This window comes from Pristiophorus japonicus, chromosome 25 (genome assembly GCF_044704955.1).
Source record: "Pristiophorus japonicus isolate sPriJap1 chromosome 25, sPriJap1.hap1, whole genome shotgun sequence".
Taxonomy (NCBI): Eukaryota; Metazoa; Chordata; class Chondrichthyes; family Pristiophoridae; genus Pristiophorus; species Pristiophorus japonicus.
Window position 1 is genome coordinate 19,577,711 of NC_092001.1, and position 16,589 is coordinate 19,594,299.

General features: G+C 41.4%; 1 pseudogene; it reads left to right on the forward strand.

Annotated features, from left to right (window-relative positions):
• The first annotated feature begins 1,764 nt into the window (after window positions 1–1,764).
• On the forward strand, window positions 1,765–16,345 carry LOC139238079 (Ig heavy chain C region-like; annotated as a pseudogene).
• The last annotated feature ends 244 nt before the right edge of the window (window positions 16,346–16,589 follow it).

Sequence of the window (16,589 nt, forward strand, 5' to 3'; positions counted from 1 at the left end):
TTGTGGATCTCTGTGACAAAATGTGTGGGAGAGATATGGACTGTGCGTGGGTGGGATCAAATTGGAAATTAATTCTTCGACTACTGAATCAGGAGGCAACAGCCATCTAAAATATATTTTTGATGGCATGACCTTAAATACATGATGTTTCGTGTATGACATGTGCAGTACAGAAGACAATCTAATTAGAGCAATGCAAAGCATTTGATGCATCAATTAATGAAGGACAAATCTTCTCCGGATTGTTCTATTACAATCTAGCAGACGGCAATTGATGCCGGTGCTGGTATCACATATATATATAGATGTACAGATATAAAGATCGCAATAATCCATATCACAATTCTTGGTCCCTTTGATAATTTATACTTGACCCCATGAGCTGCAGTCTGCCACGTTACAGTCCCAGTGATGGAGCCTTTGACCGGGAATTCTAGTTACTCAAGTTTTGAACTAATTGTCATTGACAGCCTTTGTATTTTTAAATAAAACACGCTCTGGTACAACTTGAGAGACATACACTTGGCATCACAACAGCTGGCCATAGCTCGGATAAATTCAGCACCGAATCAAACTGCACGATGGCGACACTCAATTAACGCATTTATTATAATGATTTCCCTTTCCAGGTGCAAATTAAAATGTTACCTCAAAGCAATAATATCCCGAAGCTACGGATAATCGGTTCACACTAATCGACAACGTTTAATCTTTAGTGTTGAGGACATTTCCATGGTCGGTGGGACAGTCATGTAATTTCGATTAGAGAGCGACGCAGCGTGATTTAATTCTCACCCAGATAGCTTTGGGCGGACTGTGCGAACTCCTCACAATTATACAGATAGGTGTAGATCTTCACTTTTAACAATTAGAATTGCTCAGCGTGAAATAATGTAACAGTCTTCACACGGGTGGACTAAGATTCAGTGCCCGATTTGGTCAGGGACGATTGTATTAAGTGTGGAGCTGCACAGGCGCGATGGATGCTATCTGATAAAATGTAATGTTGTTCCCAAACTTAGCTTTCCCTGCTATATAACCGGGAAGCATATCCATCCCAGAAGCAGTTGCTGATCACAAAAATAAATTCTTCCATTTATATAGCTGCTTTCTCGAAAACAGGATGCTCTTTCGAGACAATTAACTCCGTTTTGGAGTGTTATCGCTGTTGTAATGGAGGGAAACACGGCAGCCAATTTGTGCAAAGCACGATCCAACTAACAGCAACGTGATACATGACGAAATGATATTTTAGTGAAGTTTGTTGAGGGATAAATATTGAACAAACACAGGGAAGAACTCCCCTGCTCTTGTTCGAAATAATGCCATGGGATATTTTACATCCACCTGAGAGGAATTGGACACGGAGTCAATGTGAGCTGTTTGTGGGGAATGTAAATCCTGACACTGATTCAGTGTTCTACTGAAAATCTTTTCGATATTCGGTATATCATCCCCAGCAGTATATCGGCAATCGAAGTCAAGGTAATTTTGGGTAATGTACAGAAAACACGGATTATTAATGATGTATTATATTTTACACAGCTGGATTCAGACAGGAAAATAGGGGAGGAGTCAGTCTGCTGCTGGTGGAGGCGTGTGGCTCCCAGTCACCATCCCCCTCTCTCTCACACACACACACACACAAACACACAGGGGACCGGACAGTTTAAATAGCGTGACCCAGCTCCAGGTTCACAATCAGAAGGCGGTGTTTCGGCGCCGAGACACCTTCCCGAGACAGTTACACCGAGAGACCCGACGATGGGACTTGCCCCGTGTCTCTGTTTGTTTCTGGCCTGCTTCACCTGTGAGTATTCCTCGCTGCTTCCGTGACACAATACAAGGCGGCTTCAGATATTGTGTTTTCATTGCTATTCATTGATGTAAATGTTCTCGAATGTAATTACAATTTATTTCAATTACTGACAGATGTCCAGTCCGAAATCGTGCTGACCCAGTCGGCTTCTGTGTCGATGAAGCCCGGAGAATCTCACAAACTGTCCTGTTCAGTGAGCGGGTTCAGTTTGAACAGCTACGACATGCACTGGTTGAAACAAGTTCCCGGGAAGGGGCTGGAGTGGCTGCTTGCTTACGATAAAGCGTCCAGTAGCATATATTACGCGCCTGGAGTGGAAGGTCGGATCATCCCTTCAAGTACATGTTCCACAACCTACATCGAGATCAAGAATCTGAGAACCGAAGACACCGCCATGTTATACTGTGCAAGAGACCCAGAGCGACCCGAACCCATCTTGGGCTCGTACAGAAACTGAACAAGTGCAATTGCAGCAACTTCCATCGAATTCTAGGTCAGTAACGGTGTAAAGTATATCAAGAGATGTGTTTCACCTACATTGCAAGAATGTATTTGCTACAGCAATAAACTGTTTAAGAATAAAATGCACATTAACTAACTTTGTATTGATGAAGATGATTTATCGTTACTGTGTCCAGGATTAAAAACGAGGATTCAATGAAAGCTTTAATATTGTAACTATGGGTAGGATTTTGGTCCATTTCTGCGCTCTCAGAAAGAATCATCATTCGACAATCAAAATCTGATAAACCTTTCTGTTGATTGAGTAATTTATTTTCTGACAGCGTTAATCAGACAATGAGTAGCGTATTTGTGCGGGTCCCTGCCACTGTGGTACAACAGGGGTGTCACGGTGCTGTACACGGCGAGCGTCTCGTACAAAAACCCCCCACACGGAGTTTGCTCATGCCTGCGATCATTGCCACCGCAGGAGATTGGAAGCAAACGAGGCTTGAAAACAAGCAATGGGTCGAAGTAAAATAGATAAATAAAATGACCAGCACAACTTGAAATATCTGGTTGCTGCACTCTTATGGGAGTCGGAATGCAGTTTTTTAGAGCACTGTGCAATTTAGTCTCTGTATTTTACAGTTAACTGTCAGCTGAAGTATTTGGCACGGCGTGTCTCACTGTGGTACAGTGGGTGGCACAGCAATTACTGTCAATACAAAAACCCCTCGGCACTAATTGAGTATGTCTGGGTCAGTGCTCGCTTTCACAATCCACTGTATCTTCAGTGAAGTCCTATTTATGTCCAGCACTGTCCTACCAGCACAGTTTAATATGGATAAACTGATCATTATTCATTGATCAGTTGGTAATTTCATGAACTGTTCACGGGTTGCTCTGTGAAATATATAACACCAGTGCATTTATAAAGAGTGAACAATATCCATTAATACATTTATCATTTTATGAAGATCCATTGTGGTTTTACTTTGCCTCTGCGATGTGAATATTTAAACTAATGTTGGATTGCTGTCTGTTTTACGCAGTGCCGGTTATTGTGTGACCCAGCCCCGGGAATGTAACTCTGTGACTTTCTCGACTACTGGGTACAAGACACCATGGTGACAGTGACAACAGGTAAGAAACATTCACTCTTTCTGCATCTGTGGAATTTGTGTCTTTATTGTATATTTCTGTTTATTTCAATAATTCACTGATTTGCTGGGTTCAGTACTGAGATTTGTTGCTATGTTTCATTTGATTCTGCTGCAATGCTTTTATGGAATGAAACTGCTTCTCCACAGAACATGTTGCTGAGGGATTGATCCCCAGATTGGTGTGATTTGGTGTTTATCTGCCGATGGGACTCTGTGCCTGGGTTACTTTAAACACCCAATGGTTGATAAATCCTTTGGTGTTTCTGCAATGCTTAGTCTCTGCAACATCTAATTGCTGCATATTTTCTGATCAAATGCAAATATTATATTTAAATGTGTTTGAAAGGTGTTTCTGGGCAGAAACATAAAGCTTTAGATGTTATAAGTAAATGTAAGATATTTTATTGTGTTTTATTTTTTGATAATTGCAATGTCATTTATTGATCAAAAGTTGACGAATGCTCATATACGTGAAATGTTACTGTAATGAAGAACTATATAATTAATATTTTTGTGATATGAATCAGGTTGAACTTAATACAAATTAATAGAAATAGCACGCAATAGCACAACAATATCCTATATCAATATTAATTGATTAACATGATCCGTCTAATCACAATTCTGCTCTCATTATTTTATATTTATATTTATTTCAATAATTAATTCGTTCAGTGATAGACGATTTCGCTTAATTCTGCATTGACATGTTTTGGCAATGTTACATTTGATTCCGCTGAAACTGTTTATACAATTAAGCTGCTTCTCCACAAAACATTCTGTTGTTGTATTCAGCCGCTCAGTGCTGTGGTTTGCTGTTTATCTGCTGAGCAGAGAGTGTGCCTGGGATACTTTGAATAACAAAACTTTTGTGAAACTGTTCGGCTTTCGTGCGATGTTTATCTCAATGACATCAAACTGCTGCAAGTTTTTATGATCCGTTTAAAACTGTTTCAAAGATAATTGTAGGCAGCCAAAAAGTAGGTTTTATAAATCAAAAATCGTCACTAAATAATGTTCTCCATCTTATTATTTAAGTGAGAAATACAGGTTCAACTATAATCTATGATTTATGGTGCACACATTTAATCCATGAAATGTTGCTGTAATTTCGAATGATACGATTAAAAATTTGCAGGTTGAAGGGGAGTTAAATAAATATAACTCAAACAATTATAATGCGGTAATATTGCCCAATATCACTAAATATGCGATGCAATTAATATTCTTGTATTAACCATTATTCGCATCCCACAATTCTGCTGCGCACTGGTCCCAATTAACGTGAGCAGAAAATTTTAGAGGCTGGCGACAATTTCTGATTAGGTCTGAAATGATTTTAATAGCAGCATACTGATTCCACCGCAGTTCAAGGAGGGTCTGAAATTAATTATCTCCCTGTTTTAAACAGATCCACAACAGATTGTATTCAATTATCAATTAAATGCGAGTTGTAAATTACAGTTTGTAAATGTCATCAATCTGACGAGTTATTAAATTCTAAAATTATGTAATTTCTTCAATTAAATTTTTTGTTTCATAGCGAGACAATTATCATTAAACTAATCTGTACCGTTTGTAAGATGATAGCCTGAGCGTTAGACGTCGCTGGCAGTCAGAGCATTGTTCATATGATTCTATTTAAATTCAAGGAAAGTTCAGGCTGACAGACACACAAACCATTCAACGTCAAGCTGATTAATTTAATTACCATAAGGTCAATGTTATTTTTGAATTGAATAACAACATCCAGTCTCCCTTAGCTGTGCTGCAAATGGGGTAGAATTATAGAGAGTGAACACATTACATTTAAGAGTTATGGTTAACTGTGGTTCACGTTAAATTGATCACAAAATACTCTCCTCCATTTGCTCATGAAATGTCAGTGTCGCAGATGGCCTGAATGAATTCTTCCCCGCCAATATTACGTTGATCATTCTGGAAAGTAGTTTCAATAAATAGCTTAATAATTAATTTACGGGCATTGTGTGAATTACAGGAGTAAAATATAAAAAAAGATTCTCTATGTTATTAAATAGCGGAGTCTATGTTACCGACTGCACACTTGTCTGTTGCCTGTTACTTCATAAAATATATTTTACAGGTAAGAATGAGGATAATGTTTAAACTGGAGGGCCCTGATTTAGAAAACATATAGCGTTACAGCCCATCGATAGTTAGTGAGATGAAACAACGGCCAGACATTGAACTATTTAAAATAGTCCACTCCTAAATCCATCATGTGAAATCCACTCTGAGAAAAGAGGGAGTTTATGTTGTATCAGAGAGTTCAGAAACATGCAGAGTTTACATGTGTTGCTAGAGAGCGGGAATATATTGGAAGCTCCTGATCATTTTAACTTATTCAAATTTGATTTTAATGAAGTAAACATAATATATTAGTCTGAATGTCTTCATCTTTTAATATGATTCTTAATATGTTAAAATTGATAAGTGATATTTAACTTAACTGAAACGCTAATATGTCACACGTTACGAAGCAGGAACAGGATTAAAATGAATATTAACTAATTTTATTATAATGCAGTATTAGATCAGCAAACACCAATATTACTTTAGAGTATAATATCAGTGTGAACTCATTAACCATTAATGACCTCCCACAATTGCGTTGTATAGGATTACAGTTACTGCAACATCTCTAGGTTTGGCGAGAATTTTAAATTAAGTCAAAGATTAACTTAGTAAACAATACTTGTCTTACTCAATATGAATAAGGTGTCGCCGCAGATTTTAATGAATTAACTTCGTGTTTTGCCTCGATGATTTTACAGGTTATATTTAATTATGAAATTATATTGAAGCAGTGGCTAATCGCTTTTCAATGTAACTGTTTCCTGATTTGTTAAATTCCTATTCTGAAAGGGAGTCCCGATTAAATGCAGCAAATTACCATGGAATGAAGATTATTTCGATATAATTGTTTTCAGGATTTGTACAATTGTAGAGATGGAGGGAGACATGATTGGAAGTCGAGGAAAGTTTTCCAAATTAATATCAGTTTAATTTTTTTTTAAACGTGCACTTTTGAGATGATCGGAAATTGACAAGAGATCAATTGTAAATCAGCTTTATTGAAACTGACAGATGGCACCGATCTATCTGCTGAGAGCAAGATTGTGCCTGTTCTCTTTCAGTGCGCCTGCTCACTGTGTGAGAATCAGGAGCCCTCCTGCTTGGCTGTAAGCCTTCCGGTTTGTCCTCTTGTATTTTGTTGAGTACAATTCGACTCATTTATTTCAGAAGCTTGTATCTGTGAAAAATGTGACAGTTTCAGGTTAATTTTGAGAAGGCATCTCACAATAGGGACCAATAACGCAATTTGTGGCATTCAGAAGCAGAAGTTCAAAAACACTTCTTTTAAACTGTTGAAGGAGCTTTAATCAGTATCTAACCCGTGTTATACCTGTCCCGGGAGTCCTGATGGGACAGTGTTGAGAGAGCTATACTCTGTATTTTAACCCGTGCTCTACCTGCCCCGGTACTGTTTGGTGCGACAGTGTAGAGGGAGCTTTACTCTGTATCTAACCCCCTGTACCTGCCCTGGGAGTGTTTGATGGGACAGTGTCGAGGGAGCTTTACTCTGTATCTAGCCCCTTGCTGTACCTGCCCTGGGAGTGTTTGATGGGAGAGTGTAGAGGGAGCTTTACTCTGTATCTAACCCCGTGCTGTACCTGCCCTGGGAGTGTTTGATGGGACAGTGTAGAGAGAGATTTACTCTGTATCTAACCGGAGATACCTGCCCTCGGAGTGTTTGATGGGACAGTGTCGAGAGAGATTTACTCTGTATTTAACGCATGCTGTACTTGCCGTCGGAGTGTTTGATGAGACAGTGTCGAGGGAGCTGTACTCAGTATCTATCCCATGCGGAACCTGCCCTGGGAGCGTTTGATGCGGCAGTGTGGAGGGAGCCTTACTCTGTATTTAACCATTGCTGTATCTGCCCTGGGACACTGGGAGTGTTGGATGGGATCGTGCAAAGGGAGAATTTATTCTGTATCTAACCCGTGTTGTAGCTGCCCTGGGTCAGTCTGTTCGTGCAATGTATAAGGAGCTTAACTCTGTATTTATCCCGTGCTGTAACTGTCCCGTGACTCTTTCACAGGACAGTGTAGAGGCAACATTTACTCTTTATCCAACTCGTGTTCCATCTGCCGTGTTAGTGTTTGGTGGGACAGAGTAGATGGAGCTCTGCTCTCTATTTAACTAGTGCGCTACCTTATCTGGACTGTTTGACAGTGCAGTATTGACATGGCTTTTCTCGAAATCAATCCCTTGATACAGCTGAGCATAGAATGCAGAGGGAGCTTTACTCTATATTATTTGTAATATAACAGAACTGAAAATGCTTTATCCAGGGGCATTCAAGGAGACTTAATTTGCAGCCAACTAATAAAGTTCGAGTTAGCAAGCCAGATATGTTCAAATAAATATTTCCATTGCTCCAATGAAACAACAATGCCTAAATTGAGTTTAACCTTATCGCAATATAACTGCTTCATTTTTGATGAATTGATAAACGTTTAACATTTTGAGTATTAAATAATGATTGAATGAGATTGGCCTGATCTTGAGTTCAATTTCAGAACAAGCCGTTTCTGGAAAAGATTGAAATGGTCCAGAAAGCAGCGCCTGTTCTGATCTGATGGTAGGCTGGAAGTTAATTTGACAATTTAACTGGTGAATGTCGAACTCTTGCTTCAAATAACAATCATGGGAACGTTATGTTTGAAATCAGCATTTCGTTCAGTTGTTTTTTTTTAATGCACCAGCTAGGGACAGACGCAGGTCAGATGCAGTTTTTTGACTGGGTCACAACACAAGGCACACAGTAACTGAACTGCATTTCTGTGAAGCATTTAAAGAGATACATTCAGCCTGCGATGAATTGCCATTCACAATAATATTTCAGACTCTGTAACGGTATCCAATTGAATCGTTTGAGCCAAATTTCTCAGATCCTTTATTTTAAATGTCCCATTTCACTATAACAGACAATAAACACAGATCTGATAGTGGTGTTCAACATGATGAAGCGTTTCTAGAACCTAACCCTCTCTTTTAAAAAATAATCCCCTCCTTTTCCCTCTCGTTCTTTTGCCAATTATTTTAAATCTGTGACCTTTGGTTAACGACGTAATCACCATTGGAAATCTTTTCTCCTGACTTGCTTTGACAAAACCTGTCTCAATTTTGAATACCTCTATTAGGCCTCAATTCATTTTCACTGCTTTAATACACAATCGCAGATTTTCTAATCTTTCCACCTAACTGAAGCCTCTGGTCCTTTATATAATTCTGGGGCCTTGTCATCCATTCTAAATTGTGGAGGTCAGAATTGTATACACTACAGCATCCGACGTCTAACCAGTGATTTGTAAAGGTTTAGCATGACACCCGTGATTCTGTATTCAAGGCCCCTTTTACAATGGCAATAACGCATACAATTTCGTAACCTTCTTATCAACTTGCCCAGCCACCTTCAAAGAAATGTGAATATGTACTCCCAGGACTCTCTGCTCTGGCACCTCCCTCAAATTAATGCCTGTTAGATTATATTGCCTCTACATGTTGTTCCTCCAAAATGCATTAAATTGTATCTGGCATGTGCCTGCCCATTTCACCAATCTGTCGATGCACACTTGAAATCCGCTGCTATCCTGCTCACACATTCCCACGTTGTCAAGTTTGCATCATTCGTGAACTTGTAAACTGTATTCCCTATAAACAAGTCCAGGTAATTTATATATATAACAGGAAAAGCAATGTTGCTCATACCGACCAAAGGGCGACCCCACTACTTTTCCGTCAGAAAAACATCTGTTCACCACTGCTCGCTGCCTCCTCTCCCGCAGCCAATTAAATACCCAAGTTACCTCCATCCCTTCAATCACATGTGCTTCTATTTTCCGAATCATTCTTTTATGAGATACTTTATAAAATGTCATTTGAACATCGATATATACCACATCTGTTGCAACACCATCATCGACCCTCTCTGTAATTTTACGGTATAGACCGAGATTTCAGTATTTGACCAATAAGCCACAGGTGTTTCAGTAATCCGCACTAACCAGAATCGAGAGTTACCCATATCAGCAGTAACCAGGTTCATTAACCTTTGTCCTTCCTAGCATAGACCCGGCTGATAACCAATCGATTTATAATGTTTAAGGTTTGCCAATATTAGGTATTTAGCGAAGAAAACCTGTACTGATGTTTAGATTATTTTCGGTTCGAACAACACAAAGAAGAGACTGCAACGACCCAGAAAGCAGTGCATGTTCTCACTGGCAGGAGGCTGGAGAATAATTTGTAAAATTAAATGGAGCTTTTAAAGAGCATCGTTCCATATAACCAGCTTTGGGAACCGTACATCATTCGGATTATTTCATGGAGTGATTCGGAAGAGGAAGATCAGGAGACATCCAATCAGTAACAGGGGACAGATCACAACTCATACTGCATCGCTCTTCCTCGAATTCTGAGCAGGAAAGAGATAGGCCCGAATCAATCCCGATTGAGATCAAACTTGAATCCTAGATATCAGGCTGCGCAAAAGTTCCCGGTTCAAATCTGAGCGCTGAAGTAATCAATTCACATTTTAAAGGAGACTTCAACCATTTATTGGAACGTCCTATATTTTCCTGGGAACAAAGAAGATTTAGAAGAATTCTGATAGAGGGGTTTTGGAAATATGAAGGGTTTTATGAAGGGATTCGGGAAACATATTTCCCCAGGTCGGTGAGTTGGTGAGTAAATGGCACTGATTGAATATCTGCAGCAAAGGAATGAAGGGAGAGGGTATTATTGTATTATTCTACATAGGTGCTGTTGGGACATGAGTTGTCCTATCAGAAAGAGGGCTGCATGCAGAATCCATAACAGCTTAATAAAATTGAACGTTTGAGAAGAAGATTGGGAATTGGAAGGTGAACGGAATTGGTGGAGAGATCGTACAGAGGCGTGATGGGCCGAATAGCCTCCTTCCGTGATTTGAAGTTGTATGACTTTATCTGTCTCGGTCATGTTTATAAACATGCCAGGATTTAAAAAAAGTTAATACAACTAGTAGATCTTGCTGTAGAAGTTGTGAGATTAGGATAATTCACCCCACCGCTATTCAACCAAGTGTATCCCCTGAAAACAATACTTGCATTTATATAGCGCGTTTAACGTAGTGAAACGTCCCAAGACGATTCATAAGAGCTTAAGGAGGTAAAATTTGATATCAGGCCACATAAGCAGTTTCCTTTAGTATGGTCAGCAGTGATTCTGGCGATTGACCAACATCTTGGTCCAAGAGGTTAGTTTAAGCAGCATCTAAAAAGTGGAGAGTTGACTTCACTTTAATATCATGGAATGGCCTGATTCCGTGCTGCTAATAAGATTCTGAGAGCAAAAGGATGCAGGGAGGAACTCAGAATATATAATGTGAAATAATCTACTGTAAAAGTGATTGGGGATTGAGGGGAGAGTTCCATAATAGCAGGAAGAAGTCCACGATACAATATTCCAGCATTCACTCCGTACAAAGGAGCCTGCTGGGCAGAATGCCCCTTTAAGTCTCGTGACTATACTTATGTACAAGACTGGAGTTACGTGGAGGCGTTTCACGTCGGGTCTCATAACTCCTAGTAATTCAAATGTTGACGGAGGGTATGATCGGTAAATGATGGATTTAGTTCACCACGTAGTGAAACGTTTAGTTGTTTGGTTATATTATAAGCACTGATTACAGAGTCTGCTTGGCCAATCTTTCCCAGCGACACCATCTGCTCCCAAACTCTATGCCCTGCTCTCCTCCTGTGAACAACCCGACACTGGCGGCACCTTCACCTATGGCTGCTTAGCGATGGACTACTCCACGGAAATCACCAGCCTTTCCTGGAGGACAGAAGAAGCGCCGCTCACCACTGGATTGAAGACCTACCCGTCAAACATCAACAAGGATTGAGCCGACACACTGAGCAGCCAGTTAACCATCAGCAAGTCATTGGTGGGGAGTAGCGCAATCTACTGCGAGGTTCGACGAGGTGGCTCGGTCTGGGACGTAAAAATGCCAGGTGAGTTCTGTGGGATACAAGGAAGGCAAATTGTGAAAAGCAGAGATGATATGTTCAACTTCTATACAACCTTGGTTAGACCAGACTTTGAGTAATGTGCACAGTTCTGGTCTCCATCTTACACTTAGAGTCATTGCACAGCTCTGGTCTTCATATCACACAGCGAGTGCTGCGTACAGGTCTGGTTTCCACATCATATTTAGAGTATTGTACACAGATAAGGTCTCCATAACATATTAAGAGTGCTGCATACACGTCTGGTCTCCATAACACATCTTAGTGTGCATTCCGATCTCCAAATCAAAATTCGAACACTGACATAGTTCTGGTTTCCATATCACACTCAGAGTACTACGCACATGCCTGGTCTCCATATCACATATAGAGTAATGTACACTGCTCTAATCTCCGGATTATATCAACTGTAAAGTGCATAGTGCTGGTTTCCATATTATAAGAATGATACAGAGGCACAAGGACGACACCAGAACTGAAAAATTGCAACTGTGAATAATTGCTGAACGGAGTGGGATTCGTTTCTCCAGAAAAGGGAAGGCTGAGTGGTGATCAAATGGTGGTCTTTAAAATTATGAAGCGATTTAAAGGTTAAACGTAGATAAAATATTTTGCTTGAGCAGGAGCCCGATATTGGGGCCATAAATATAAGATATTCACTAATAAATCCAATAGGGAGTCCAGGAGAAAGTTCTTCACCCAAGGAATTGGTAAAATATGGAACTCCCTGCCGCATGGAATACGAGGCGAATATCATAGATGCGTTTCAGGCGAATCTAGATAAGTACAGGAGGGAGAAAGCCATCGAAGATTATGTTGATAGCGGCTAGGCAACAGGGAGAGAGGAGGCCCATGTGGAACATAAGCATAGGCCTGTTGGGCCTAATGGCCTGTTTTGGTGATGTAGATTATATGTTAAAAACCACTTTAAAGTTCTTAATTGTTTGGATTGTAACAAATAATCGCCATAAAATGTATTTTCTTGCAGGTCGTGTGGTACATCATCCAGCTGTTATCCTTACCTTGAGTTCCAAGGAAGAAATCGCCAGAAGCAGATCTGCAACCGCCGTGTGTTCAATCATCGATTTCCATCCAAAGTCACTGACCGTGAATTGGCTGAAGAATGGACAAGTTATGAAATCGGGCTTCATCATGTGAGGTGAATGGGAACTTCTCGGCGAGTCGTCGACTGACATTCTCCGCCGCGGAATGGTTCGCCCACTCAGTCTATACCTGCCAGGTCTCTCATCAAGGAATTACCCAAAACCGAACGATCACCAGATCTCCGGGTAAGAGACACAGCCCCGGGAAGTTCCGGATCATTCTGAGCGCTGATCTCAGTCAGGGCTTTTATCGTTATTAGTAAAAAGCACAGAACTATTTCTCATTTCTAATCATACAATTTGTTTTTCCTTTCGGTGTAAGCCCTGACTTAGGATTCCTCACGGTTCATGATTCCGTCACTTCGCCAACGTTTGCCCTCTGCTTGCCCTTAGTCTCAGCGTTATCCTGAGTTTCCTGAGCATATTGGGAGCGACAGTCGGTGTCTCCAGGCCTTTACACTGTAAGGGCCACTGCTAGAAATTGCTAGAATGGTTGTCGACGAATAAAGGCACCTTGGACTGCATGTCCACAGATCCCTAAAGTTAGCACGCCAGCTTGATAAGTGGGTTAAGAAGGCAGACGTTATATTTACCTTTATTAGTCGAGGCATGGAATAAAATAGCAAGGAGCTTATGCTTGAACTGTATAAAACACTTGTTAGGCCGCAGCTGGAGTAGCACGTGCATTTCTGGTCACCAGGTTACAGGAAAGATATTGCTGCACTGGAACGGGTGCAGAGGAGATTTACCAGGAAGTTGTCTGGGCTGGAGAATGTTGGCTATGAGGAAAGATTGGATAGGCTGGGTCTATTTTGTTTCGAACAGAGGAGACTGAGGGGAGACCTGATTGAGATGTATAAGATTATGAGGGGCCTTGATAAAGTGGATAGGAAGGACCTGTTACCCTTGGCAGATGAGTCAACAACCAGGGGACACAGATTTAAAGTAATTGGGGCGAGGTTTAGAGGAGATATGAGAGGAAATGTCTTCATCCAGAACGTAGTGTGGGTCTCGAAATCACTACCTGAAAGGGTGGTAGAGGCTGAACACCTCACTACATTAAAAATAAATATTGGATATGCAATGAACCTACAGGGCTACGGACCAAGAGCTGGAATGTGGGATTAGGCTGGAATGCTCTTGTTTGGCCGGCATGGAAACGATGGGCAAAAATTGCCTCTTTCCATGCCGAAAATGTCTCTGATTTTATGACCTGCCTTTTTAGAACACAGCATTCAGTTCTGGGCACCGCACCGCAGGATGGATAAACTGGCTTTAGAGCGGGTGCAATGCAAATTAACCCGAATGATACCGGGCTAAAACGGCTAAATGATTAGGACGGGTTAAGCTTGTATTCCTTTGTGTAGAATGTGAAGAGGCGATGTAATTGAGGTGTTTACGTTGATAATTGGAACTGATGTGGTAGATAGCGAGAATATATTTCCTCTGGTGCGGTACTTCAGGACCAGGGACAGAACCTTAAAAGTAGATCTTCACCATTCAGGGGTAATGTCAGGAAGGATAATTTCACACACAGTCTCGTGTACATCTGGAACTCTCTCCACCAACCTCCCCCCCCCCCCCCCACGGACCTCCCAAAGCTGTTGAGGGAAGGGGTCAATTGAACATGTCAAAACTGAGATTGATAGATCTTTGTTAGGCAAGGGTGTAAAGGGTTGCACAACCAAAGCGGGTAGATGGTGTTGAGGTAGATATCAGCCATGATCTGATTGAATGGCAGAACAGGATGGATGGGCTGAATGGACTTCTCCTGTTCCTATGACACTATTACTGTCCTGCATTTATATTTCTTCCTTACTCTCTCTCACTAGACATGATAAAAGCTCACTAATGACAGAAATATAACAAAAAACTACTTCACATCAGTATTGCAATTTATTCCACATGACAAAAGACCCGTTGAAATTCCCTTACCACGACCTTTTACTTCTGCTCTGCCGTGGGAGGGGCGGGGGCTGCGACTGGTTCCTGCACATTTTCATCAACCCCAAAATCACAAGACACCAGAAAATTAACTTTGTTTCCTGTTGCAACTATAATCCTGGATTTGATTTGACACTCGTTTTGAACCAATGCAATTTCCATGTAGAGCTCTTCATCCTGGGGGTTGAGCCATTATATTGAGGGGAAATGCGTTCGCGCAGAAGGATCGATAGACGGGCGTAAAGGAGCAAGGATTTTCGGGACGAGCGCTATTCAGTGCATAACACAATTGCACCGAACGTTATTCAATGTTTTATGTCGGGTCTTTGCCTCACAGCCGATCACAGGTGGCTCTGGGTGCAAATACACAGGAAATGTTAAAGAGACTCCCGGGATGGCTGCCAATTCGTTGTCCTTCCAATAATGATGGTTGTTAAGCAACAACGAGAGGTTAATATCTCAAAGGTGATTTATTCTACTTTTGGGAGTTAAGCAGAATGCTGCTATCCTGACTCTGGAGATGAAGCTTTGCTTGACTTTCATTTCTGCTTCACAGAAGATTCCTCGTGCAACGATCCAACAATCACTCTTTCGCCGCCGTCACTCGAGCATGTCTTAATGGAGGCGACAGTGACCTTAACCTGCATCGTGTCGAATGCTCCTTTTGGAGTCACCGTGTCCTGGGAGCGGAAAAAGGACATTTTGAAACCAGAGAATCACGCTGAACAGGGAGAGGCCGATAGTGTGATCATCAAGTTAGACATCTCGACACAAAACTGGCTGAGTGGGATTGTGTTTGACTGCGTGGTGAGCCATCGGGATATGCCGACTCCGATCAGAGGTTCCATCCACAAGGAAATGGGTGAGCGGCGTGATTGTTGGAACACGTGAGAGGCTGTGACTATTCCCGGTCCTTGTACATGGGCCAATTCGTTCTAATAAGTATTTTAATAGATTACTTTGATAATTCAAATGGTAATCCCACGAACTAAATACTCTGGGATATGGGATGATGCATTTAAGGGGAAGTTAGATAATTGCAGGAGGGAGAAAGCAATAGAAGGACATATTGCGTGGTTTCGATGGTGAGCTGGGAGTAGGCTCGTGTGGAGCATAAAAGTTGGTATAAATCAGTTGGCCGAATGGCCTGGTTCCTAGCAGTGAATCCTATGTAATTTTCCAGTACAACTCTTCAAGCTCCCAGAGAGAAGGATTTTATTCCATTTTGATCTGGGCTGAAAAACTGGACATGCCACAGAGGCGAAATTGTGAATCCTTAAAAATTCCGCGCAAACCACATATCTCGCGCATTTAAACACCGGTGTCATTGTCTCTGGAAGTCTCCAGTTCATTGATGTTTATTGTAATTGATCTGCAGCTAAAGATCCGCGGGAACCGGTCGTGTCTGTCCTCCTGCCCTCGGCAGAAGAAATCTCCGCTCAGAGGTTGGTCAGCCTCACCTGCTTAGTGAGAGGTTTCTCCCCCCGAGAGATCTTCGTCAAGTGGACCGTCAATGACAAGCCGGTGAATTCGGGCAACCACACGGACACCGAGGTGAAGACGGATAACAGCAGCAGCTCTTTCTTCACGTACAGCCTGTTATCCATTGCAGCCGAGGAGTGGGTCAGCGGTGCTTCTTACTCCTGTGTGGTAGGACATGAAGCCATCCCCTTGAAGACCATCATCAGAACAGTCAATAAATCCAGCGGTAAACCCAGTTTTGTGAACATTTCTTTTGGTCTGATGGTCACGGTCAATGCTTGTCAATGAGAATCTCTCGATTGCATTTCAGTTCTTAAATAAAAACCAATAAATGCCTTTTCTTCCAATCGTGAGTTACACACACAGCCGCTCAATTAATTTTGTTTCTCATTTTTGCCAAAGGACGGGCTGTTAATGTGAAGCAGAGTTATTGTCGGAATGGGCACAAAGCTGGTACAGCCAGCGCTCCCAGCTCAGATACACCACAGTTTGGAGACAGAATGAAGCTCTTTCATGACAGGATTCCTCAAAG